The sequence below is a fragment of the Dromiciops gliroides genome, chromosome 2 (assembly GCF_019393635.1).
Source record: "Dromiciops gliroides isolate mDroGli1 chromosome 2, mDroGli1.pri, whole genome shotgun sequence".
Classification (NCBI taxonomy): domain Eukaryota; kingdom Metazoa; phylum Chordata; class Mammalia; order Microbiotheria; family Microbiotheriidae; genus Dromiciops; species Dromiciops gliroides.
This window is the reverse complement of record NC_057862.1, coordinates 529,380,648-529,405,804: the sequence shown is the minus strand read 5'-3', so window position 1 is coordinate 529,405,804 and position 25,157 is coordinate 529,380,648. Positions and strand designations below refer to the sequence as shown.

The 25,157-nt window shown below is 40.3% G+C and overlaps 1 pseudogene; it reads left to right on the top strand.

The window, feature by feature from the left end:
* Positions 1 to 1,098: 1,098 nt before the first annotated feature.
* Positions 1,099 to 1,464, top strand: LOC122739812 (annotated as a pseudogene).
* The last annotated feature ends 23,693 nt before the right edge of the window (positions 1,465 to 25,157 follow it).

Below are 25,157 nucleotides of genomic sequence, written 5' to 3'. Positions count from 1 at the left end.
CCTAGCTTTCCAGGAGGCTAGAGATGGTGGATCTTGAACTTGGGAATTCTAAGCTACAGAGAGCTGAGCTGATTGAGTGTCTACTAAGTCTGGCATCAATATATTGAGCCCCTCAGATTGGGGGAAGGGGCACCAGATTGCCTGAGGATGAGCAGACCAAGCCAGTTTGGAAATGGAGAAGGCCATAGTGATGATCAGTAGTGAGATTGGGCCTGTGAGTTGCCACTACCCTTTCAGCCTACATGAGAAAAGGGATACTTGGTCTAAAAATATAAAAGGTATTTCATATGACACTTTATTTTTTTTTTAATTTTAAAAAGAGCAGTAGCTAACATTTTTATAATTCTTTAAGGTATGCAAAGCACTTACCATGTACAATCTAATTTGATCTTCACAATAAATCTTGTAACTAAGTGTTATTATTGCCCCCCCCATTTTACAAATGAGGAAACTGAGGCAGACTGAGGTTAGGTAACTTTCCTGGTTTCACACAGCTAATGATAAAAGCAGGATTTAAACTCAGGTTTTCCTGACTCTGTGTCCAGTGCTCTAATCATTTTGCCATCTGGCTGAATTTATGCACTTGTGGTAACAACAACAACAGCAATAACAACAGTAATAATTAGCATTTTATGATAGTTCAAAGTTTGCAAAGATATTTATGCATGTTAACTCATGATCCTTATGGCAATCCTATCATGTGGGTATTACAAGTATTATGAACCTCATTTTATAGATAAGGAAACTGAGGCTCAGAAATTAAATGAATTATCATGGTCATATTGCTAATAGGATCTGCACCCAAGTCCTCTTGATCCCTAGTCATGTAATATGTATAATGGTATCTTATCCCCTTATTCAACTATAAGTTCCTTGAGGACAGGACGGAACCTTATGTAAGGTTTCTCTTTCCCCCAGTGAAATGCATAATTTACTGTCCAGAGAAAATGCTTTGCAAAAGTTTATTTTATTATATAATATCTCCCAGTGTTTTTTCATACTCTACACTACCAGTTAAGACTTCACTTATGGGCAGAAGATTTCTATTTCTAATTTTACCTTGGAGGTGGCAGCAGCAGGAGTTCCTGGAGCCTCACCATGCTGCCTAAGGATGATAAGAAGAAGAAAGATGCTGGCAAGTTGGCCAAGGACAAGGACCCCATGAACAAGTCTGGGGGCAAAGGTAAGAAGTAATCCAACAGAAAAGTGCAAGACAAGCTCAACAATCTGGTTCTGTTTGACATAGCAACATATGACAAATTCTGCAAGGAGGCCCCCAACTATAAACTTATCACCCCTACAGTGGTCTCAGAAAGACTGAAGATTCCAGGTTCTCTAGTCTGGGAAGCCCTTCAGGAACTGCTTAGTAAAGGTCTGATTAAGTTAGTTTCCAAACACAGAGCACAAGTGATATATACTAGGAACACCAAGGGTGGAGATGCTCCAGCTGCTGAAGATGCATGAAAAGGTTCAACATTTTTGTGTACATTTTCAAAAATAAACGTATTGGACTAAGGGGAAAAAAAGATTTCTATTCCTGACTGTGGTGGCATGGGGTATGTATGGTGGGACAGAAACAGAGAGGAATGATCGTACCATGATGAGTCTTTGAAAGCTTACAGTCAATGGTGGAGCTGGAAATCAAATGGAATATTAGCTGTTCCTTAAATGGCTAAGCCTCTGCTCACATAGAGAGCCTTAGAGAAGTCTTGGTCTCTTATGTTGAAATCTCTCTAAGTTATAGGAGGGTTACATAGCTTTCTGGCTGTTTTGGGGTTTTGTTAGGGATCAATTCAACAAGTCGTGACCATTAGTTACCATCTCTCTTTTGGGTAAGACCTGAGAGTCAAAGCCTTTTAGGTGGACCTTAAAGAAACTGAGCACTACGGAGAATGGAGTAGAATGGACCCCCCTCAGTTAGCTAGGGCTTGGGAAAAAGCATAGGCCTCCCTTTATCCTGCATCTCTTCCCAGGAAATACCCTACATTTAAATAAGGACTTGTCTACTCCTAGTAGGGGCATATATATATATTCTTTTAATAGAAATACCACATCTATGTTATTTTCATCTAAAAGGAAAGCTCAGGGATTCTCTGTATCATATATAAAATAATCCTCAGTTCATTCCTGGCTCTAAGCAAGTTCAGTATACATCACCTCGTTTAATTCAGCAATATCATCAATGTCAGTGCGTATCCACCGGCTGTTGGCTATTGGTCATCCGGACCTGACACAAACTCAATAAATACTCCATAACCCCTGACAGCCGCTAGCAGATTAGCCTGAAATGAGCGATTGCCCAGCCAACACCTGCTGAACCAAATCAGCTTGGTGACGGATGGTCCTGGACTGAGCTCTGACCACAAGTGAGATCAGTGGAAGAATGATTTTATACTTTAAGAAAAGAATTAGAGATGGTGTTCACTGGAGTGATTGGAAAGCTTTCAGAGGGGGCTGTTTTTCTTCTTTCTTCTTCTCCCTCAGCAATTCTCCAACATTTCATTCTACCTTCCCCCTTTCTTCATCTCCTCCACTTGGCTCCTATTGTTCTCAATATAATTAAGGCTTCTGGCCCAAGAAAGGGTACTGAGAGAGACTAGCCCAGTGTGGTACCTGGGCCATGAAGCTAAGGCCTGGTGAAGGAAACTCTACCTCATTACATGGTAGCATCTCTAGAAAGCATACTGGACTTGGAGTAAGGAGTGACCTGGATTTGAATCTTGTCCCTGACACTCATTTATGTGCAAATGACCCTGGGCAAGTTGCTTAGCTTTTCAAAGCCTCAGTTTCCTCATGGGCATAATGATGCCTATAGTACTTAGCTTGTGGTTGCTGTGAGACACAAATGAAGCAATGTTTATAAAGTCAGTCAACTAGCATTTAATTAAGGCTCTGTAAACCTTAAATTGCTATATAAATGTCAGCGATTACTATTATTATTCACTACTACTAAAAATTCTCTGGATTTAGAGTCAGGAAGACCTGAGCTCAAACCTAGCTTCAGACACTGGTTGTATGACCCTGGGCAAGTCACTTAAGCCCTGTCTGCTAAAGTTTCTTTATTTGTAAAATCAGGATAATAATAACACTTACCTCCTAGGCTTATTTTGAGGAACAAATGAGATTACACATGTGAAGTGCCTTAAAACCATAAAGCATTATATAAATACTGTTATTTATTATGATGAAAAAAGATAAAAAATGAAATAGTCTTTGCCCTCAGGGAGCTTACATTTCATTAGAAGAAGGTGCTGCCGGCAGGATCTAAGCTCTGGAAGCTCTTGGCAAACCAGAAAAGTTTGAGTATGGGGATTGCAATGGACAGAGTAGCATTTGGAAATTAGTCTACCTAAATTCTGAGCTACTTATCACTAGGTTCTTGGCCATCAATATTTTTTTTCAGCTGTAGCAACACATGAAAAAAATCTACTAAGGTATGAAGAGGCTATGATCTTCAGGGCAATGAATACTCCTACACATAAAATCCTGGATGCTTGAATCACTTAGCTGGGTACTGGGTAATGGTGGAAAAGATGACATTTCAATTCTCCAATGGAGCTGAGATCTCATCAATGTAGGTACTCCTTCCATGGGTATATATCTGAGTCTATCCATGCCCTCTCACCCTGTACAAGTGTTGTCTGTTTCCTTCCACAAATCCTCTTCAGAGGAGCTATCCAATGTTCTGGACTTTCTTTGGCTCTTTTTCATATTGCATGGCTACCATGCAATCCTTGGGATTTTTGTTACTCCTTGCTCCTATTTTATGACCATCCCACTTCCTTTTTCAGGACTAGGCACCTTTGATGTCATATTTTAAGGCATTTTTCATAGATTATATGCTGATGTGAAGTTTAAATCAAGACCCAGGCTTGTCCTAATGCAGTCCACACTCACAATCTATTAAAAAGATATGGGGGGCAGCTAGATGGTGCAGTGGATAGAGCACCGGCCCTGGAGTCAGGAGTACCTGAGTTCAAATCCGGCCCCAGACACTTAACACTTACTAGCTGTGTGACCCTGGGCAAGTCACTTAACCCCAATTGCCTCACTAAAAAAAAAAAAAAAAGATATGGGTCATGGAAAATCACCTGACAGCTTGTGTGTGTGTGTGTGTGTGTGTGTGTGAAGATATATTATTCTTATTCCTAAATTCTAGTTTTCCCCTTGGGAAAGGAAATTCAGTTCTCTGGGATATCTGGCATAATGTCACTTCTCTAGAATTAGCCATGGAACATTTCTCTGTAGCTTGGGTCATGCGGGAATGTAGTTCAGTTATAAAACCAACAAACAAATAATCAAATAAATAAACCTTAACTTTGGAGGGGTAGTGTGCTATGTGCCTAGAGAAATAACACATTTTACTTTTCTGTCTTAAGGATTTCTTCTTGCTCAGTACAAAAAGAAAAAAAAGAATAAAAGTCCAGGAGGCTATCCTAAAATCTCCTTTAACCCTGCTTTTTCCACCAAATAATTCCACTTTTCCTAGCCATCCATCATCTTTCTCTGTCCCAGGACCATCAATTCTGCCAAACCATCAGGGTTGCTGAATGGTCCAGATCTTTTCCTCCATAGCTTATAGAGGAGCACAGTAGAATATAATGGAAAGAATGCTTTCTATTAAGTCAGAGGACTTGAGTACAAATTCCATATTTACTACTTATAACCTGGATGACCTTGGGCATGTCATTTAACCAAAGACTGGATCTCAGTTACAAAATATGTAAATAGAAAGGGTTAGACTAGATCACCTCTAAGGTCACTTCCAGCACTAACTTTATGATCCTATCCTGTGTCTCATTCTTTAAGGGCCCAGCTAATTTGATTAAACTGATTTTGAGCTTCTCTTTTTATAGATTATAGTAATTAAATGTTACTTCCCTCTCCTCAAATAGCACTTTTTTGTAGAAGAGATTGTTTCATTCTTGCTACTTGTATCCCTAATGCCCAGCACACAGACACTAAATAAAGGCTTGCTGATTGACTAAGTGATTGATTGAAAGGTTAGCAATGTGATGACTTGACTCATCCTTCAAGATCTGTAACCAAGAAGCTCTGATCAGGAAGTTCAAGAGGTACTCAAAGGGAAGACTATCTTCCGCTATCCTGGACTCTGTATATATAGTGGTGGGGACCACTATATAAGAAATCTCAACTGGGGCAGCTAGGTGATGCAGTGGATAGAGCACCAGCCCTGGATTCAGGAGTACCTGAGTTCAAATCCGACCTCAGACACTTGGCACTTACTAGCTGTGTGACCCTGGGCAAGTCACTTAACCCTCATTGCCGCCCCCCCCCTCAAAAAAAAAGAAATCTAAAACATTAAGTACTACAGAAAAGTTTATCAGGCTTGTATGGTATATTGGATAGAAACGAGAAGATCGGGAGATGGGGACCTGGGTTAAAAGCCTGGCTGCATGTGGCTTTGCTACCTATTAGACAAAAGCCAACAAAGTCACCCTATTGGTAAAACGAGCAAGTTGGACTAGCTGCTTGGGGCAGCTAGGTGGTGCAGTGGATAGAGTGCTAAGCTTGGAATCAGGAGGACTAATTTTCCTGATTTCAAATCTGACCTCAGCCACTTACTAGCTGTGTGAACCTGGGAAAGTCACTTAACCCTGTTTGCCTCAGTTTTCCCATCTGAACAATAAACCAGAGAAGGAAATGGCAAGCCACTCCAATATTTTTGCCCAGAAAACCCCATATGGAGTCACCAAGAGTTGGACATGACTGAAACAGCTGAACAATAACAACAACCTTTAAATTCTCTAACTCTAAATTCTGTTATTTCCTTAGCCTATGAAAATGGTGACCTTTGTTTATACCATGTTTTATATATTCCTGAAGAATGAGTCCAAATATGAATTCAATAAACATTCCTTAAGTGTCTACTATGAGGAGAAATGAGTCACCCTTCCATGTATGTGCTCTGACTACATCTTCCCTATGTGTATATATCCCACGAATGATCCCTCCCCATGCTCACTTTTCCCACTGACAGCATGTGTATTGGAGGGAAAATGAGCTCCATCCTTAAGAGGAATAAATTACAGTTTTACTTTTATTACCATGTGATTAAATGAAGTGCTTTTGCTTCAAAAAATGTTATCTATATGAGTTTTCCAGATAACTGAAGCTTTCCTCCAAAGTACCAAAGTCATATCTATTTTCACCATTTTGAATGGTCATCATTCTGATATTTCCTTTTCTTTTTTACTTTGGGTCTTAAACCTCCTTTCATCTTTTTCTGATGGCACAGTCATTGTAATGACATGAATGTTGTACTATTGCAAGCACTGGAATCATACACTACACAGTTCTCTATCTGCTTTTGAGTCTTTCTGTTTCCCACTTCACTGTTGTCTATCTCTTCATATTTGCTGCTTCTAGTCAGTAGTCAACTGAGAATCCAGATTGACTAAACTTATGATTTTTGTGTTCAAACTGAGAAAAATGATTCTGAATGATGGGCTGCAGGATTCTTCTAAAGAACAAAGCTATAGTATGGGGGGGTGTTGCATGAGAGCTCTCTTACATGCTCAGAGGTATTTTGTACCCCCTTCTGGTTGTGTTCTAAAATGTAGATGTTGATGGAAGTCTGACTTAGGCATAAACAGAGTGTTGAAGGACTTGGTTTGAAGAATAGTCTAAAAATCTTTCTTGGGTATTTCTCCATTAGGGGTGTCCTGTGTCATTAATCTTTGAGGACATAGGTTTGAATCCTATATCTGTGATATACAAAATGCCTATCGTTGTACAAGTCACTTTGCTCCTTTGGAGGAGCCTCAGGCTTCCCCATCTGTACAATGAGGGGCTTGGATAAGAAGTTCTCTAAGAGTCCTTCAGCTCTTAATTCTAGGATCCTGTGTGTCTCATCCAACTAGCCAGATCCTTGAATTGGATCTGTCATTGTTTTCACTTGCCAGACGACCTGTCACTAGGTTTCCTGCCTGCCAACTTCTCGTGTCTGGACTTTGTCCGAGGCAGGATCCTCCCACAGAGAATGCAATATAGATGGAAAATGCCTCCAGGAACATTCCCAGCTCCTCCAGCTCAGAGGGATGGCTCCAGGTTTGAAGAGCTGTTGGGTTCAGACAGATATCAAGGCATTTGGAAAGTAATTTGACTTGCTAGAGGGCTACAGATAGCTGTTGGTCAGCAGAAATCTCTCCCCCGCTCCTTCTGTCAACTCTAATCAATGTCTAGCTGCCTAACCCCAGGGAGCAGGGTCTCCCCCTCCTGAGTTTTGGCCTCATATTGAGTTACATCAGTTATGCTGGCAGCCGGAGAGCATTACAGGCAGGCAGGGAGACATGCAAGGTTCCTCAGTGGCATCTGCTGGGCTTCCCCAAGGGAAAGGTCCATGAGTTTGGCAAAATGCAACTCTGACATTTTGTTATTTGCACCAGGGAACTCCTTCATACCCTAATGAAAATCAAGGTATTTTCTCATGCGCCACAGATCTCTGTGCTATTAGATTTGTTTTAGCAACATGTCGGCCTCTCTGGCCCATCAATACCCCTTTCAGCCTCTTTGTTTGGAAGTCTGGGAGAATTATAGCAGGATAGATATTCAGCAAACTCTGTGTGGTTGTGGATGAGAGCTGTCTTTACCTATGGCCAAAATCACTGAATATAATTTCAGGTAATAGGAAAGTATCCTCTACTCTTGATGAACTGAAATTCTACATTTAGAGATTGGTTGCTTTGGCTTTAGACAACTAAGCACAGCATAGTTTGATATTTAATAAATGTTAGATGAATGGAATAAGAGCTTTACACATAGTGACTATAGTCATATTTTTTGAGGTAACACAACTTTTAAGACCATGGGCAGTATGACAAAACAAATTATTTTTGCATTTATTCTTTTGTAATTTATATCATTATTTTCCCAGTCAAAATGTCAGTAGTTAAGATTTTTGTGGTTTTATCTGGAGAGTTATTCCATTTGTTGTTTATTTATATTTATCTTTTTTATTTTACTAAATTCCCTAATCTAAGAGCTGGAAGGGACCCCGTAGGCCACCTGTTCCAATCTGTAGGAGTTAAGAATGTCATGTTGGAGGAACTACAAGTATGCCAGTGTCCCTGGATTGAAGTGTGCATGGAGAGGTGTAAAGTGTAGGCAGACTGGGAGAGTAGGAGGGGGCCAAATTATGTACATCTTAAAGTAACAAAGTGAGGACTTTATATTGTATCCTGGAGTTGAGATGGGGCCACTAGTGCTCCTTGGGAAGTGGAGAAAGGAGGATTGACATAAGTAGAATTACCCTTTAGAAAATTACCTTGGCAGCTGAATGGAAGATGGATTAGCTTGGGGGAAAATGTGAAGCAAGGAGACAAGTTAGAAGGTGATGGTAGACATCCAAGATAGAGGTGATGAGGAATTTAACTATGGCCCTCAAAATTATGTCTTCTGAAAATTCTGTGAAGAGTTGGATAGTATGATTACTTTGATTACAAAAAAAAAAAAATAGCGAACGGAGCATGTTTAGGAACAAACCCTTGGGGGCATTATACCAGAGTTCTCTGTCCAGTTTTACATGGATCCATTTATCATTACTCCTTGGGTAGAATCATTCATTCAGTTCCAAATCACTTAACCATACTAACATAAGACTACATTTCTCCAAGGAAACAGCATAATGTAGTGGAAAGAACCATAGAAGTGAAGAAATACGCACTCAAATCCTGACTCTACCACTTAACTCTGTGCAATTTTGAGTAGGCCAACAAGCCATGTCAGTAAGCATTTATTAAGCACCTACTATGTGCCAGACATGGTACTACATGCTGGGGATACAAAGACAAGAACAATTCCTTTTCTCCATCTATAGGAGACAACATGTAAATGATTGTGTACAAACAAGATTTACACAGGATAAATTGTAGCTTATCTTAGAGGGAATTCAATAGAATTCAGGGGGATAAGGAATGGCTTCTTGAAGAAGATGGGATTTTAACTGACATTCAGAGAAAGCCAGGGAAGCCAGGAGATGGAGAGGAGGAGAGAATTTCAGGCAACGGGGAGGGTAGCTAGTGAAAAAGTCAAGTATTAGGGGATAGAGGATCCTTTTTGAAGAACAAGGAGGCCAGTGAGGCAGTCAGCTGTTAGAAGAATGGAAAGATAGGAAGTCATCAAGTTGTGAAAGACTTCAAAAGCCACACAGAAATTTATATTTGATCCTGGAGATAATAGGGAGCATTTCACCATTTTATACCTCAGTTTTAAAGTGAGAATGTTGTGCTCATTAATATCCAAGGTCGTGGCCAGGTCTAAGTACTCTATAATCCTATGAGGCGGTGCTTTCCCTATTAGTAGAATTATTCAGTTGAACAATGGAAGAAAACTTGTTAGGTAATGATATAGAGAAGATTCCTGGGCAGGTATAGGGTTGGAAGAGCTAGCCCCTGGGGTCTTTTTTATCCTGTGAATCTTGTTCTTTTTTTTTTTTTTTTTTTTTTTTTTTGCTGGGCAATGAGGGTTAAGTGACTTGCCCAGGGTCACACAACTAGTAAGTATCAGGTGTCTGAGGCTGGATTTGAACTCAGGTCCTCCTGAATCCAGGGCCTGTGCTTTATCCACTGTGCCACCTAGCTGCCCTGTGAATCTTGTTCTTAAGGATAACATCAATGAATAAATTAATCAATAAATATTTATTAATCACCTTCCATGTGCCAGGCACTGTGTTACGTATTGGGATATAAAAAGAGGCAAAAGTTCCAGGTGTCAATGAGCTTCCAATCTAACGGGAGAGACAACATGCAAATATATTGATATTGATATTGATATCCAGAGCTATATCTCTATCAAGAGCTATATACAGGGTAAATAGGACATATTTAATAGAGGGAAGGCACTGAAATTAAGAAGGATTGTAGAAGGCTTTCTGTAGGAGATGGGATTTTAGTTGGGACTTAAAGGAAGCCAGGGTAGTCTATAGTAGGAACAGAGAAAAGAGGGAATTTCAGGCATGGGGGACAGCCCGAGAAAATGTCTGGAGCTAAGAGATGTAGTGTCTTGTTCGTGGAACAGCCAGAAAGACTTTGCCAAATGTTGCTGTCATGGAGGATGTCCAATGTTGAGTCTAAATGGAAAAAAAAAGGATTCTTTATAGTTGGCAGGGTCCTCTAGATTGTGGTTGATGTTGTATTGATTGCTCTAGCCTAAGACCATTGCTGAGCCTCCTAAGTAATCTCTTGTTGTTGTTGCTTAGTCATTTTAGTCATGTCCTACTCTGTGAACTCATTTGGAGTTTTCTTGGCAAAGATGCTGGAGTGGTTTGCCATTTCCTTTTCCCAGCTCATTTTATAGATGAGAAACTGAGGCAAACAGGGTTAAGTGACATGCCCAGACTGGATTTAAAATCATGATAATTAGTCTTCCTGATTCTAAGCCCAGTGCTCTCTATTCACTGTGTCACCTACCTGCTTAAGATCTATAATTACTCATAAAATCTCATCCAAATGATTCATCCAGAAAAAAAAAAAGTTGAAAAAGAATGTCCTATAGTCTACATTTGTATGCATTTGTAGGGATAAGCCAAAGAACTAGTTCATCAGTTCAGATATCTTGAACAGACACTGCAGATGGGCAGTGAATCAGGTTTAGAACTGAGAAGGAAAAAAATGTTGACTGAATTGAATTTGGAAAATTTCACAACAAATTCAGTGACCGTAAGTTTCATCCTGAAACAAAATACTATCTTCTTAAAATGATTTTTCTACCTTCACATAAGGATGTGAAGCATGGGAGAATTTAATCTGGGAAGAGTCAGAAGTGTCATTCATCCAAAGAAGAGAAACAATGCATGTGTAAATAGGATGTAGCATTAAAAAAAATGTAGGATCCAAAAATTATGTGCCTGGAAAAGGAGGTGGACCAGACTTAAACCTAGAGCAAAGGGCAATGATAATGTCAAGAGATTTAGAAGGAGTCTTCTTAATGTTGAATGGATCTCTTGTGGAAAATCTTTAGGAAAGTTAAAAAAGATGAGGTTAAGTGAGTGGGTTGCAAATTGCATTGCTGAAGAGAGTCCCTAGACCAATGAGAATACACATTCAAGTGAAGTGTGAGGTAAGGTCCCTGAGTATTCCAGAAAATCCTTTATGGGCTCTATTCTGTCAGCCATGGCTTCCTTTTGCCTTCAGAATAATGTCAAAATTTCTTAATTTACTATTCAAGGCTGTCTCCATTCTGGCCTTAGTCTAGCTTTCCAAAGTTACTACTCTCCTACCCTACTAATCTCCTGTTCTAACCTTCCCCTGGAACCAAACATGTTAGCTCAGTGTACTACATCCATTTCTACCCTGCTCCTCCTGTTTTTCTCCCATACAATACCTTCTCTCCACTTCTCTGTCCATTGATCAAGGCTCAGTGCAAAACCCACTTACCCTGGGAAACCTATGCCCAAGTCTCAGAATGTTTGGTTTTGTAAACTATATGGCAGCATTTATTGTTTGTAGCTTTCATTTAGTGCTTACCATTTGATAATAATACAGAGTTGCATTTGATTTTTTGAGTGGAGGAGAAAAACAAGCAATTTAAATGTTTAATAATATTTTATTTTTCCCCAATTAAACATAAAGCAATTTTTAAACATTCATTGTTTGTTCGTTTTTCAAGTTTTGAGTTCCAAATTCTTTCTCTCTCTCTCTCTCTCCATCCCCTCCTTTCTCCCTGACTTTGCAAACAATTTGATATAGGTTATATATGGGGAATCATGTAAAATATGTAAAATGTATCCATATTGTCATTTTGTGGAAGAAAACTCGAACAAGAATGAAAAAAGAAAGAGAGAGAGAAAAGAAAAGAAAAGAAAAGAAAAGAAAAGAAAAGAAAAGAAAGAAAAGAAAGGAGAAGAAAAGAAAAGAAAGCCAGTATATTTTGGTCTGTATTCAGACTACATCAGTTCTTTCTCTGGAGGTGAATGTTATTTTTCATCATGAGTCCTTTGAGATTGTCTTGGATCCTTGTATCACTGAGAATAGTTAATTCATAGTTGTTCATCATACAATATTATTGTTACTATATACAATGTTTTCCTGGTTCTGCTCACTTCACTCTGCATCAGTTTATGTAAGCCTTTCCAACTTTTTTTCTGAAATTATCCTGATTATGATTTCTTATAGCACAATAATATTACATTACAATCATATGCCACAACTTGTTCAGCCATTTCCCACTTGATGGGCATCCCTCCACTGTCCAGTTCTTAGCCACCACAAAAAGAGCTGCTTTAAATAATTCTCTACAGATAAATTCTTCCATCCCATCCCCCTTTTTTAATCTCTTTGGGATACAGATCAGGTAATGATATTGTTGGATCAAAGGGCATGTACGATTTTGTAGACATTTGGCATAGTTCCAAATTACTCCCCAGAATGTTTGGATCATTTTACAACTCCACCAACAGTGCATTAATGTCCCAATTTCCCTACATCCCCTTGAACACCGAGCATTTTCTGCCGGTCTGATAGTTGAGGAACAAGAGTTTTTTAAGCACTTTATATGTGCCAGACATTGTGCTAATTGAGTTACAAATACTATGTCCCTATATTTTAAATGGGTCCATATTTGTTATTTCATTAATGTAAGGAACTTTCAGTGTAGAAACTCTTTGCAATGATTCAGTATTGACAACTCATATATATTGTTTAGTCTTAGAGAGTTTTCTGGGGACACTGAAAGATTAAGTCATATGCCACATTCATTTAGTCATTGAATAAGCATTTATTAAGCACCTACTATGTTCCAATGTGTTAAGCATTGGGGAATACAAAAGAGAGCCCTCAAGGAGATCACATCATCATCAAAGTAGTATGTGTCCAGATTTAACTCCACATCTTCCTGACCCCAAGATTGGCCTTCTGCCCACTATAGCTACACTAACTCTCAGCTATTGACATTTTTCTAATATTAGTTCACATTCCATAGTGTCTTCCTCAATAAAACTCTGAGGTCAGAAGTGCAAGCTAGCCCTATTTTATAGATAGAAGCAGTGAGGTTTAGAGTGGGAGGTCCTCTAGTGATAATTTCTTGCCAATGATCACTCATTAAATAATTGATCTGGAGTTCACTTTTGGAGAGCATGAGATTGCAAATCCAACACTCCTTCCAAAGATGGGGATGGGCTCTGCCTAATCATTTTCTACTGCCTCCTATTTAACTAAACATAAAATGATCTTCCAAAGTGCCACCAGAAACAACTGAATAAAAAGGATAACATGCAAGCATCAGCACACTAGATTGGAATTGCCAGGAGGGCAGGTCTTTTGTCCTATAACTTATTGTATCCTCAGGACCCAACAGAATGACTTGAACATCATAAAGACTCAACATTTGGATGTCAATAGTGATGAATATGACAATAATAATGATAATCACATTAGTATTATTAGATGTTGAAACTCTCCCCTTTGGTCCCCCAACTCCATGGCAAAGCTTTCCTCAGTATGTGAAATCTTTGCCAAGCCCCTCCCCACAGAGCACAATCAGCAAGCCCACGGGGGCCTTAACAAAAGAGGATTCAGGCCTAACAAATGTGCACTTCTGCTCTGACTTAATTTGTTCCTCACTGCTCTATAGAGCCTGCTGCCAATTAACCAATTAGTACCTAATTTAATTTTCTCCATTAGGGTCACAGCAGAAGGTTTCCTGTTATGAGTGTGAAGCATGCCAGGGCAGACATGGGTATGCTTATTTGCCTGTTCATGACAAAGAATGGACATGGCATTGTGGATCACAGTAAGGGATACCTGGGTTCTAGTCCCAGCTTTTTCCTCTAGCTTCCTGTATGACCCTAGATAAGTAACTTAACCTATATGGTTGTCAATTCCTCATCAGAAAAATAGGGGAGTTGAAACAGATTATTTCTAGGGTCCCTTTTGGCTCTAGGGTCTCATGACTCTGTGAATTAGCAAAACTAAATTGTCTGCAGGTTCAAAATTGCATCAAGGATTACAGGATTCTCTGAAGAATAATGTTGAGCAAATCTAAGTTGTCATTCCTATGTTATAATTTATCTCAGCTTTGCATTTGAGAGGTGTACTAACAGACACCATCAAGGCCATGTTTGCTAGGAAAAAGAGGTAAATCCATCATGTGAGTATAGGAGTGAACACTCATAGCTCTGAATATCAAAAGAAGTAGATGTATATATCCAGTATCTTTTCTGGATCTTCTAATGAAGAATTTGTGGAAAGGCATAGTTAAGGATTGCAGAGTATGAATCTGCAGGAGGAAATGGAACAGCCACATCAGGAACATGGTCCCATCAAAGGATGGATAATGAGGTGGTTAGTTTAAATGATATGAAAAGGCCCTCCTAGCTCTAACATTATATGATTATAACCCCTCCCTGTGGTACTTGATACCCCAAATGCTGACACTTGTGTGTATGAGACTGTTTCTGTTTTCTATGTATATGTGCTAATCATAACTCAATGTTATTCATTATATGTATTTAAACATTTTTTAAAAGCACTTAATAGGCACCTACTATATGCCGGGTACACTACTAAATGATGGGATTAAAGAACAAAAGTGATAAAGCTTTTACCCCTGTGGGGACCAATTTTTCATTGGGGAGTGTTAGCTAAGTGGCTTGCCTCAATATTGGGTCAAGGGAGGAGACCGGCAGCCTCCCTCAAAACAGAACAGGATTTATTTTAACAAAAATGAACTTAAAAAAAAAAACAAAACACACAGGATCAGTAGGATCAAGGGAAAGGAAATAAAATGGGGAAAGGGAAATTATACAACCTGAAAAAATACCACTGCCCAGGAATCAGCTGAGAATACACAGCCCTGCTCCTGTTCCCTTCCAGCTTCCAGCTAGAATGGCCAATTCTCCTCCCCCTTCCCAGCAAACCCCAGAAGTCCCCAACCAATTAGTTCACTGCTCTGAAAGTCACATGACTGCCCTCACTAGGCTTCCAGTCATTGTAATTTTGCCAGGCTCATGTAGGCATTGGCAAGTAGTGATGGCGTGAGGTGCCAGCGCTATGGCGACGGCCACAACCAGTGGGTGGAGCACCATGTCCTTTGTGGAGCCCCAGAGGCCAGTGTGTGCAGAGTTTTTTGTTTTTTGTTTGTTTTTTTTAAATTCTATCCAAAAGATGGGGTCATAAAAACCTCAAATAACAATTAATTCTTTATACCCCCAACGAGTTTACAATCTAATCAAATGTAAACATGTAAGTAAATACAAAGTAACTGGGGGCTAGAGGAAGTGAAAGTACCAATAATTGTGGGGATTAGAAAAGGATTAGGTTTCAGGTAGGAGGTAACATTTAAATTGAATCTTGAAGGTATAGATATTCCAAGGGGTCATGAATGAAAGAGGGCAGGTATCCCAGGCATGAGGTAGGGGGACAGCCTATGTAACATCATGGTACAAGAAATGGAATGTTGTACATGATGCTCTATGGAATGTATGTAAATATGATATGGGAAGGGAAGATGACTATTTCCAACTTCATTTTGTTGGTGGAGCCCATCAGGAATGTTGATGTACTCTCCTTCCTGCCTTTATCCTGTTGCTGTTCTCCCATGTCTGTTTGGTCAATTTAGAACTCTTGAGATATGGCATTGACAGGAAAACCCTATTTGCCCTTTCTTGGTAATCGTTCCTCTGTAAAGTTTTTATCTTGTTCCAGCACTAAATGATCCCCTGGGTCTAAGTATTGCAAGTAGTATAAGGGTTATTTTTCTTAGAGAGGGTGTAAGTCAGTGCAAAACAAATTGAATCAGTTTTTGTGGGTTTTGGCATCTCAAGAAAAGTTATTTTATTTTTAAAAGAAGATAGAAGGGGGAATGTTGAGAGAGAGGGAGAGAGACAGAGAGGGAAAGAGACAGAGAGGCAAAGACAGAAAGGAGAGAAAGGGAGGGAAGGAGGGAGGGAGGGAGGGAGAGAGAGAGAGAGAGACAGAGAGACAGAGAACGAGAACACATGAGCTCTGACTGAGTTCAAAGGTGATTGATTCAGGCTATGTGGTTTTTAGGAGGAAAGGAGGCTGAGCTGATGGGAGGAGACAGGACACAACTGCAGTGACTTAAAGGAGGAACATGGGCCAGGGGACTCAGAACATTTCTAGGTTGAAGAGGGATGAAAATAAATACCAGCGAAGGATTTGAAATATTAATGAAATGCAATTCTCAACATGTTCTTGAGGCTTCGTTTCCCAAGAAAAACCCAATCTATTTTCCTCCTTAATACTGACCACTCAACCTCCTCCCTTCCATATGAAGAATGAGGACTGGGCTTTTCCAGACTTTGTTTTTTAGTAACATCAGATTTATTGTTGTTTGTCCTTCTTCTCGAAGAAGACCATGATATCAGGGAGGTGATGTCATGACTTGCAGTGAATTGAATTTAAGTGAGGGAGGACTGTGCAAAGTCACCCACCTCACTTTCTCCTCCAGAGCCATGAGGGTCCAGTGGCAACATATAGATCAGGACAACTGGAGATGGCCCCAGATGGAGTAGGAGACCTTGACCTTTTTAAGCTAAGGTCTTACCCAGGCTTCTGTTTGTCTGAGGCAATGCCCATGTAGTGATTATGGCTAGGTAAGAAATGAGACAAAGAATGGCCTCTTTAATTTACTCAGTTTGGGTGGGAGAATCAGTCTGGGAGAGGAAGATCTTCAGGGTTTCTGACCAGAATAGAAACAATTGCTATTTGCATTCACCCTGAGCCATCAAAACCCCAAACAATGACCAAGTGAGGCTTGGACTGGGACCTGTTGTTGGCCAATTCATGAGAACCAGAGTGATTTGGATTTAAGGTATGATCAAGTAGCTCCTTATTAATCCCTATGGGATTTATCAAAGCCTGATTTTCTAGTGCTGTATTTCAAGAAATCATAAATGAACCTACATGGGGCAAAAGAGTTCATTTTTCCCAGTTTTATTTTTAATCATAGAATAAATAAGTAGGGAAAAGAAAAATCTAACTTGTAAACTTCAAGATACCTTGCAAGATTTCAGCGATCAAATTTTATACTCTGCTGGACAGAGCTCCCCAAGGTAAGGGTATGATTCCCCATGTGGACAGAGGGAGAGGCAGGAGGGAGGTAAGGTGGGAAGGAAGGAAGGAAGGAAGGAAGGAAGGAAGGAAGGAAGGAAGGAAGGAAGGAAGGAAGGAAGGAAGGAAGGAAGGAAAGAAGGAAAGGAAGGAAAGGAAGGAAGGAAGAAAGGAAGGAAGGGAGGGAGGAAGGAAGGGAGTAGCATTGTCCAACTGGAACTGGCCAGTTGGGTCCCCAGTGGGGCAGCTACTACTACTCACAGAGTGTTGTTTTTCCTTCATTCCCTTCCTCCTTCCCTCCCTTACTCCCAATATTAGGATCTGGGCAGGGAGAAACATCTTCTGGAAAACTCAGACATCTAGCCAGCCTTCAGTTACCTGGAGAACGTTCCTAAGAATTTAGAAGGGACCTTTGGAAAGCTCACATCCATCTAGTTATTAGGAGTGACACATTAGAAGCACTCTCCAGCCCTGTGGCCTCTTCCTCTGGTTGGATGGCTCTTCCCAGAACCACTATAAGAAGAGTACCCAGGACAGCCTCGTCTCATCTGTGTCTGGACTGAGCTCCAGACTTTCTCTACCATGCCTCCTTGTCTGGTACCTTTGTCCTCACCCCCTTCTACTTTTCAACTTCCTTATTTTTGGTCTTCCCTGATTGGAATAAAGGGGCAGGGGCTGCCTCTCTCTTTATATTTGTATTCACATAACTTAACTGCTTGCATATATATAGGGGGAGATGGTTGCATACAGTAAGTAATTAATAAATGCTTGTTGATTTGACAGGCAGACACATGGAGTACATGATAAGAATTCAACTACTAGTGTGTTTCAATAGGCAAAAGCTTGGTATAAATGTTTTCAGCGGTGAGGAAAGGGAGTTTGGAGAATAGCCTGCAGTCATTTCTCCATTCTTCAACTTCTCTTAGCCCATTACCTACCTACCTACCTATCTACCTATACACACACAAGTATGTATGTGGTTATATATATAAAATCACAGTGCCTTCCAGTAGTTTATGTCTGCCTTTTCTAGACTGGAAACTCCTTGAGGACAACAACTATGTAGCTTTTGTATCTCTTCTTCCTCATTAATGATTTTTTTAAGTTAAATTGGATGTGGAAGGGAAATACCTACTGTTATGCCTTTATTGTCAGCCTTTTAGTCATTTTCCCATTCACTGATTTTATCAGGAGGCAAGTAGATGTTGTAAAAAGAAACATGAATCATGCACTTTGCTTCTGGTTAGCAGGTTTGATAGGCAAGAGGGGATAGGAAGCTGGCATGAAGGGTTTCTGGCTCACCTGTGCATCTCTTTGGCTTCAGGGAAATAATGCTACTATCCTGGTTCTCCTCCTTACTCTTTAAATTCAATTTTTTCATTTAATAAATATTTTTTTAAGCATCTACTATCTACCAGGCACTAGTTCAATAAACATTTATTGAGTGACTACTATATGCAAGTCATTGTGCTAGTTGCTAGTAGATAGTAGATAAATGGAAATAAACAATGTCTGTACTCATGAAGCTTACATTCTCCTGGGGGGATGGGGGGGGAAGGGGGTAGAGTGTACTGGATAGTGAACAGAATACTGGATTGTGAATCAGAAGATCCGGTTTTGTCACTTTCTCCCTATGGGATCTTGAATAAGTCATCTTACCTCTGTGGGCCTCAGTTTCCCCATCTGTAAAAAGGAAGACAGTAGAATGCGATTTGGGAGGCCTGACTTCTAGATCTGGCCATCCATATATGAAATAAATTTCTAACAGTTAGAATTATATAAGCGTCACAGAAACACAGGATTTCTCAGTGCAGAAGGACCTCGGAGGCCAGCAAGTCCACGCCAAATACTTGAACAAAAATGCTGTTCAATATACATGAGAAAAACTTGCCTAATCTTAGTTGGAAGAACTGGACTGAGGAGCAGTCTACTACCCACCAAGGCAGTTCAATTTTGAGCCTTTCCATTATTCTGGTTGCCTTCCTGGCCTGCCTCCAAGGCAATCCATTTCACTTTTAGGAATTGTTCTCCCTTACATTTAGCCTGAAATCGCTTCTTTGAAACTTTGACCCGACATTCTTAGTTCTGCTCCCTAAAACCAAGTAGAATGAGTCAACCTATTTCATCTTCCACATGGGAGCCCTTCAAGTACTTGAAGGAAGCAATCATGTTCCTCATGGAGTAAGAGAGTACCCCTGTGGGAATAAGGCTGCTGGGGAGGATATGGAGCCATCTAGAGAATGACTTGAGCTGGGAGGAAAGGGAACATGGCTGGGGCCCCTTATGAAACGGCATTCGTGGCCAGACAACTCACCAATAAAGAGATCAGACTACAAGACCGAGGGATTTCAAAATGGGCCAGGCTACCAGTGATGGGATAGGGCAAATACAATCTACTCTCTCTTGCAGTATTGCCCCATTCCTGGCTGGAAGACTACCTTTGTTCTATTTCCAGTCATGGTCCAGAAGCTAAAGACATTCTCAGATACCATCTTTTTAAACAGATGTTCATTTCTCAGTGAAATTGTCTGCCTCGAGAGACAGTTTGAAATCACCAGAGGTCTTAAAACAGTGTCTGGATAACAACTTGTTAGGTCACCTGTGTTACCCCAGGGAGGTCTACCTAGCATTTTGGGAAGTTTTCTTATCTGTATGATGAAGAAAGTGGGCAGAACTCTAAGCTCTGTTCTACCTTTAAATTTCTATTATTCTATTCCTCCATGCAAAGTTTGAGGACAGGCAGATAGCTTGGGTATGGCCTCTATAGATGGGAGAGACAAAAGTTACCCACTCATGATCCTGGTTTTTTATGAGCCCCATTTATAATCTAATATCTGGCATTGACAGTGGCAATGGTGGAGGAAGATTCAGGGCATATGCATACAGTTTTGGACCAGAAAAAGTTTGTGTTTGATGTATAAAAGTCAGAGAATCTTAGAGTTGGAAGGAATTTTGGAAGTGTTCTATCCCAACTTCTTTCTAAAATATGAATCTCCTTTACATAGAGATATAGGCAGAGTGAAGTGAATGGAGCTTTGTCTCAGCCTGCTGAATTAAGAAATTTATCGAAGTCCTTGTAGCTCTTCGGCTTGATGGGGTGAGCTTCTCTCCCTTCTTGGCCCCTTAGTTTTCTTGCAGTGGCCCCACATCCCACCTTCCTTAACTACTGAAGGTTTTTTAATTTTATCCTGGGTGTAAAAATGTCAACTTACAGATTTCTGAAAAGTTGTCATTTGGCTTCTTCTTGAAGATCCAGTAGTGATTTGTTTTGCTTCTGCCTTAGGACATAAGGGACTGATCAGGCTGTGTGGAGTTAATAATTTTAAATGTACATGTAATCTTTAACCATGGAGACCCAGATTGGGATAGACAATGGATTTTGGAGGAATCTTATTTAAACCAATTATCAGGAAAGAAATGTAGCACTTCTGATTTGACAAATTGTTTATTCCCACAGTGGCCTGTGGTTGTGGTTGATGGGCGGGCGGTGTGTGTGTGTGGGGGGGCAGGCCCCTGAAGTAGAGACCTGGAAAGCTACACCTAGATATTCTTGTTGGAGGTTTGTTCGTTGGTGTTTACCAAGTGTATTTTGTAAAACATTATTGTTACTTTTTAATCTGCCTGACTGATTCAATCTCTCTAAATCATAAACTTGCATTTGAGACCTAGGACAACCTCTCATTATGGGGAACTCATTGCTTATTGAGTCAGTTCTGTCCACTTGAGGGCAGCTCGAATTATTTGGATTTTTTTCTACTTTTATGTTGAAATCCAATTTATCTTCCTGTAGCTTTAATCTATTGCTTCTAGTTCTACCCTCCTGGGACAAGAAAAACAAGTCTAATCCTTTTTCCACATGAGAAACCTTTGAAGAATTGAAGACATACAACCCCCCAATCCCCCCATTTTTCTCTCTTTCAGGTTAAATTGTATCAGTTCCTTGTATGGCACTATGTTAAGTCAATCCATCATTCTGGTTACCTTCCACTGACCTGCCTATTTAGTGTCTTTCCTAAAATAATACACACCCCCCCTCCATCTATAGGATTACCTTAAAAGAGTCTCCTTTTCTCAGTACCTTGTTTTCTTAACTAGCTGTCATTCTTGGAAAGTTAATCCTGACTAAGGTGTTAACTACTGATAAAGTCTTGAGCTATTACCCCATAAGGGTATGTACATTTTAATAAGGCATTCTTCAAGAATAAAAGTCTTTAGGAACCAGAGTAAATGAATTTTGGATAGTAAAATTTCAAAAGTTTTGAGTATTGAGAGATTTTTGGTGATGGGAACTTTTCAGTACTGGTCAAATTGAATCATTGCTGTTGTTTGTCCTTTCTGGAACAGGACAAGGACATCAGGAGGTGAAGCCATGACTCGCAGTGAATTGGATTTAAGTGAGGGAGGGCTATACAAAGTCACCTACCTCATTCTTTCCTCCAGAGCCATTTGGGTCCAGTGGCAATATGTATATCAGCATGACTCAAGATGGCACCAGATGTTTAAGTTAATTAGGGTTAAGTGACTTGCCCAGGGTCACACAGCTCCTAAGTGTCTGAGGTGAGATTTGAACTCAAATCCTCCCAACTTCAGGGCCAGCACTCTATCCACTGTGCCACCTAGCTGCCCTGGTCAAGTCCAATCACTGAGATGGCATGAACCCTCAATCCCTTTAGATGATGATGTCTTAGGCCTCTGATAATTCATAAAATTTCTCTTATCTGACAATACTAACACTCTACATCTAAGCTTCTTAAACTGTGGGTTGCAACCCCATATAGGGGTCCCGTAACTGAATGTGGGAGTCGTGAAAAATTTGGCAATAGTAAAAGGTTATGTATGCCTATTTTATATACCTATATACCTGGGGTTGGGTAAAAATGGGTTGGAAGTGGAATAAATTTAAGAAGTCCTGCTCTAGAGGTCAGCTAGGTGGTACAGTGGATAAAACACCTGCCCTAGATTCAGGAGGACCTGAGTTCAAATCTGTCCTCAGGAACTTGACACTTACTAACTGTGTGACCCTGGGCAAGTCACTTAACTCTCATTGCCCCACAACACAACAACAACAACAACAACAACAACAACAACAACAACAACAACAACAACAACAAAGAAGTCCTGCTCTACATAGCTTCCTGTCCCTGTATTCATGTACATGAACATGCACTTACAATCATACCTTTCTTCTAACTATTCTAGTTATAGAGGAAAAGAACATGGTGGAAACTACTCTGGTGTCTCCAGCCACTGCTCTCCATATAAAAGGAAGAAATGTTCTTTTGTATGCTTTGATGCGGGTGAGGGGAATCTGTGTGTCAAAGTCAATCATTCATATTTGAAATGAATAGAAACTGTTCTATTTGTCTATTTGTTTTTTCTTGAGTAGCCAGTGCTCTAACCAGCTTCGGTTCACAGTTTTACCTCCCCCACTCCCACCTCCAGTTAAAATAGAAACAAAAACAAAAACAAAAATGGGAAACTATGTATGGTACCCTACCCCTAGAATGTAAGCTCCTTGAGATCAGGGATTGGTTCTTTTGTTGTCTGGCACCTAGGGTCTCCTCACCCTGGGATATCCAACCGTCCCTGCTCCCTTCTCAACCAGCTATTTCCCTTCTTGCATTGTATTCTTCCGGGAGCCTCCATTTTTGGGAGGGGCCTAGGTTGGCCTTTATTCTCCCCCAGGCTCCTTTTCTGGCTTCTGAACTTCAAAACCATACCTCCAAATAGATGTCTCTCCTCTTCCTCCCCTTTCAACTCCCTTTTATGTGTTCTTTTCCCATTAGAAGGTAAACTCTTTGAGACCTTTCTTTTAGCTTGCATCTCTACCTCCTAGTATGTAGTCAAGTACTTAATAAATGTTTATTTCTTCTCTCCCTCCCTCCCTCCCTCTTTCCTTCCTTCCTTCCTTCCTTCCTTCCTTCCTTCCTTCCTTCCTTCCTTCCTTCCTTCCTTCCTTCCTTCCTTCCTTCCTTCCTTCCTTCCTTCCTTCCTTCCTTCCTTCCTCCCTTCCTCCCTCCCTCCCTCCCTCCCTCCTCCTTGTATCCTAGGAGCTAGCACAGTGATTGAAACTTAGAAAGTATTTATAAATACATAAATCAAAGGGTCATCAATATAGAATTGGGAGGGACTTCAAAGACCATCTATCTAGTCTAAGCCTCTTGTTTTATAGATAAGGAAACCAAGGAAGAGGGAGGTAAGTGACTCGCCTAGGTCATACAGATTGTCAGAGATGAGATTTGAGCTAAGGTCCTCTTCCAATAGTGGGATAATGGAAAGTCTATTGACTTTAGTGTCAGAGGTATTCAGTTGCTCACCCTGCCCACAGACTCAAGCAGGAAATAGAATTAAAACAGTAATATCTAATTGAGACAGAAATCAGTAGTAAAGTAACAGGAAATAATATCAGTACATATTCCTGAACATATATAATCTCTTCCCCCTCATCCAGAGCACTTTGGGAAATGAATCCCTTCATACTCACTATTCAGATACAGACAATATATTCCAGATCTCTCCCTGTAACTGGAATAAGGAAGTTAGAGGCTTCAGTGTGGGCAGCCTTGGCTTGGTTGTGTACCTGACCTCTCTCAGTCTCCATGCAGCTTCTACTTTGGTTTGCTAATCTACTTAAGTCTCATGGAGTCTCCTTTTCATGCCTACCCTCCTTCAATCCCTTAAACATAACCTGCTCAGCTGGCACACACTGGGTATTTGAGATTTTTTTCTTTCTTTCTTTCTTTTTTTTTAAATTTTTTTTTTGAGGGGCAATTGGGGTTAAGTGACTTGCCCAGGGTCACACAGCTAGTAAGTGTTAAGTGTCTGAGGCCAGATTTGAACTCAGGTACTCCTGAATCCAGGGCCGGTGCTCTATCCACTGTACCATCTAGCTGCCCCTTTTTCTTTCTTTCAATGAACATCCACTCTCTGGGCACAGGCTTCTGGGGAATATAGTTATTCTCTACTTCAACTCCTACCTGCCACACTTACTTGTCTTTTGGTGGAAAGGGAGTAAATTAGATTTTCTACTTAGCTAAATTATCTATGGGTGGAGTACCAAAATCCCTGCACTTTATCAAGATGGTTCCTGGTTGACTTGAGATTGAACCTTGGAATGGAAGAAGAGTCCAGGAGCTCAGATAGGTGGATTCAAAATTGGTCTGGGGATGAATGGAAATTGGTTTGGTAATGAAAGGAAAATAGGAGCATGGTGGCAGAGATAGCTTCAGTGTGGGAAGCAAGATGGTAAGCCTGAGTGGGGGATTTTAGACATAGTATAGATTAGGATAGTTAAGATCTCTTAGTCTGAGTCTGCGTAGTTTTCTTTGATTTGTGCTTCAAATTACTTTCCATGGTGTATTATTTCTGTATTTCTATGGACCGTTTTCTTTTTCAGTAAATCAGAGAAAATATCTTTTGGTGTTCTGAAGTGTGTGGAGGCAGGGGATAGAAGGGTAAGAGAGAAGTGGAAAATAGCAAATGGGATCCAGAGGTAATGGAAACAGCAGAAGAAGGGGGGCTGTTGTAGGACAGTTCTCTGAAGCCAGCTACTCAAGTTGGCTGGCTCAGTGGCTATGGCCTCTCTGTTCTTTGAGTCAAAATGACACATAGATATGGGAAACTTGATAATGAGTGAAAGGCAAGCATCCTGGGGCCCAAGGTAAGGGACCCAGGACTAGCCCTGAAAGGAAGAATAAGTGTCTTGGAAAGTTGAGGGAAGTGACTCCCAAGGATCACTTTGAATCTTTTACATTAGGTACTCCTCAATCAATCTCATAATATCCCCTTTACACGATGCATTCATTGTAAGACAGTCAGTCCATAAACATTGAAAAATAATAATAGCTCATACTTACATAGTGTTTTAAGGTATCTTCACTACAATCCTGAAAGATTGATGTTTTTATTATCCTCATTTTACAGATGAATAAACTGAGTCAGACAAAGGTTAAATGACTTGTACAGGTCACACAACTAGGAAGTATATGGGGCTGGTTTGAGCTCAAGTCTCTTATGACACCAGAGCCCCATCCATTGTGAGACTGAACTCCTTACCATGTGCCAGGCACTAGAGATACAAAAACAGGCAAAACCAGACCTAGGCCCTCAGAGAGTTAACATTCTAAT